Source organism: Canis lupus, chromosome 8 (assembly GCF_011100685.1).
Source record: "Canis lupus familiaris isolate Mischka breed German Shepherd chromosome 8, alternate assembly UU_Cfam_GSD_1.0, whole genome shotgun sequence".
Lineage (NCBI taxonomy): Eukaryota > Metazoa > Chordata > Mammalia > Carnivora > Canidae > Canis > Canis lupus.
Window position 1 is genome coordinate 22,212,024 of NC_049229.1, and position 3,415 is coordinate 22,215,438.

Below are 3,415 nucleotides of genomic sequence, written 5' to 3' on the forward strand. Positions count from 1 at the left end.
TCTACCTTTAAAATATATGCTGTAAAGAACTTGGTTTTGCCCAAAGAGAAGTCTAGCTTTGCCCTCAATTTTTGAGATGCAATCTATGTCATATCTGATAGAAATGTCTTTGTTTAAAGGAGAGGCTAGCCTCCCAAATGGGTGAAACTTGTCACACTCAACAGTCTGCAGTGGGGACTGGTTATGTCAAAAGACCAATCATATTTTAGGGTGTGAGATATGGGTCACATGGCATCTGTAACCTAGCATTTGGTTTCAAACACAAGCATAATCAATCAATCAATCATGACTATATAATGGAGCCCCCTACAAATTCTGAACATTGAGGCTAGGTTGAGCTTCCCTGATTGGCAATACTCAGCGCATATTGTCACACATCGATTCTGTAAGGGTATATCCTGAGGACAAAGGAGGCTTCACATTTGGAACCGACTTAGACTCTGTCCTATAAAAGTCTCTTCCTTTGGTTGTATCCCTTCCCAGTAATAAGCCATAACAGAGAGTATAATACTTGTCAGTGAGTTCTGTGACTCCTTCTGGTCAATTATCAAAACTGGGTGGCTTTGACTCCCAGAGAAATGGGTATGTTTTCCCTTCTGGTGTTTGAGGAGCCAGCTCAGGGTCCAGCACACCCATAGTATCATATGATAGTCCCTTCTGCATCTATCTTCCCAACTCTTCTTGGATGAACAAACACTGACCAATTTTCAGGAGAATAATTTTGTTCATCCCTGTGTTGGCCAGAGGCATTAGGACACTGTGAATTCTGAGTGATTTCCTACAGTATTTGTTCCTCTCTCCAGGTTGGGAAGTGATAAGAACCATCCCAAGAATTGTCAATAAATTTTTATTACTTAAGTTAAAAAAAAAAAAAAAAAACTGGGTGGCTTTGAGAGCCCTCTCAAACTTGCAATTGGTGTTAGAAGTCAGAGCAGTCTTAGGGGCAGTGCCTTTAATCCTTATGGTTCGCTAACTCTGGAGTAAAATGATTTTGTATCATTTAAGTTCATATAAATGACAATTCCTGGCTCCAAGTTTGCCATTTGTGATAAGGTGTTTAAAAAAATATTAAAAAAGCAAATCACTGGACTCTTCTGAAGCATCACTGTTCTACCAATCATACATTTTTATGACAAAGAAGTTACATAATTTAAAAAATATCTTCAAGTACTTAATGTTTGTTTGGCTAAAGATAGATATGGTTCCCTAATTTTGTGTGAAGGCCACATCCATAAGATTTACCAAATATTTAAGATTTTTGCATATTGAAAGGGTTACACTATAATTGAGGCTTTATTTTTCTATAAAATCATGATAAATTGGTCTAAATTGTAATATCCAGTCCAGAGTCCTGTGATACCTGATAGGTTGTTTTTGTTTTTGTTTTTTTTAATTCAATAAACAATATCCTATCTGCTTACTTTCAGTTTTTGGAAAGCGTTTATGTCCCACAAGATCAGTCCTAAGAATCTATATCATATCGTGGAGAGGCCATAGGATAAAAAACAAGGTGATTAGGGCAGCTCTTTTATTTATAGTATAAAGATTTTTAGAGTTTGATTAAATTGCCATCACTGTTCTACCTTTTCTATAGAACAGTGGTATTCAACTCAGTGTGATTTTCTCCCCCAAGGACATTTTGCCATGTCTAGTGACATTTTTCAATTTCAACATTAGGAGTGCTACTGGCATCTAGTGAGTAGAGGCCAGAGCAGCTGTGTAATGCCCTATAATGCACAGGGAAGCTTCCCACAGCAAACAACTGTCCCATCTCAAATATCAGTAGTCCTAAGGTTGAGAAATCCTGTTCTAGAGATGTTATACAATTTAAGTCAAACTGAATGTTTTGTCCCTGCGATCAGTACAGAATTTCATCTTGGTTCTTTCTAAAGATATCATTGTTCTTCCTACATTTAATGAGGCAACCATACCTAAAGGCCCAAATCAAATACTCTCTCTTATGGGAAGTAAAATCCAGAGGTATTTATGCTTCATAGGGGCTACACATGGGCATCCTTTGGAGAAACTAAAAATACAAATTTCTCAAGTTCCTCTTCCAGAAATTTTTAATCAGTATGTATGTCTGGGACCTATGAATGTCTATGTGTGACCACTCTCCAGATAATTCTAATTAGAAACCACCTTTGGGAACTGCTAATCTAGAGAGTCATCTGAATACTTCATTAAAAATACAGATTGTCAGGCCTATCCTAGAACCACTGAATGTGAATTTCCAGTGCTAAGACCTACAAAGTTGTGTTAATAAGTTCCCCAAATGACTCTCATCATTGGACATGTTTGGGAAACTTTGGCCAAGAGGGTATCTAAAAACTTAGAATCTGTGACCATGGCTTACAAAGAGAGTAACATCCTTTCATGAGAATGACATAACTAAAAGAGATTTTTTTAAAAATTGTTGTTAGAAGCAAAATTCAGTCTATCATGCACAGAGGAGCAGGGACTATTATATTTTTGGTTACAAGAAAGTTGATGTCTGACAGAACACCATGGGAGGAAGTGCTTGACCTCTTCTCTATGAAGCTATTGTCCCTAGAACTGTTGAAAATGTACTTTGTAGAAATATCATTAGTAACTTTTCCTTTCCATGGATATTGTAGAGGGAATTTTCCCAGCCACTGCTTTGGATACCATTTCCAGATTTGTGAATACAGACAAAATGGCCAACAAAGACGATGAAGAACAGCAGACCAGGATCCATGATATGCTTCATCTTCTGCCAGGGTTGAAGCCCTCCAAAATTGGAAATCCCAAGTGACCTCCTTATGCATGAGTACAAGAACTCAGCCTTAAACTGCACTCCTGCTAGTACTTCTGACTAAAGCATTTCAGACACAGATCAGCATCAGCACTGATGAGTAACTAGATAAGTTGCATTAAGTGAGTCATATCTTAAGCAATGGGCAGAGCTATGTTGAGTAGCCACAGAAAACAAACTGATTATCCAGAAGTCAACTGTTCCCTAAAGCTACAAGAAAAGCCTGCATAAGGATTAGTACTTCTTTGAAAACAACTTCTGGTGGTCTCTAGTATGTGGTCAATTGCAGATTCATGCAATCCCAGTTTAGAAAGGATCTGAGCTATCATTTAGTTCAAGTATTCACTACATTAACCAGCTCTGCAACCCAAATCTAGCTATATTACAGATTATCTTGTGAAGTTTTAAAAATTACATATTCTTGGACCTCACCTTAGCCCTGCTGCACTTACATCTCTAGCGGGTGATCAAATATCTAGATTAAAGCTATACTTTGTGTATTTGAACAGCTTTTTTAAATGCTTCTTTAAACTGTTGTAAAAAGGTTCCCTGTAACTTCCAACTATCGATTCCAGTTCAATTATCTGAGGCCCATTCTGGAAGTCTGCTTTTCTCTCAGCTAACCGTCTCCAATCTTTC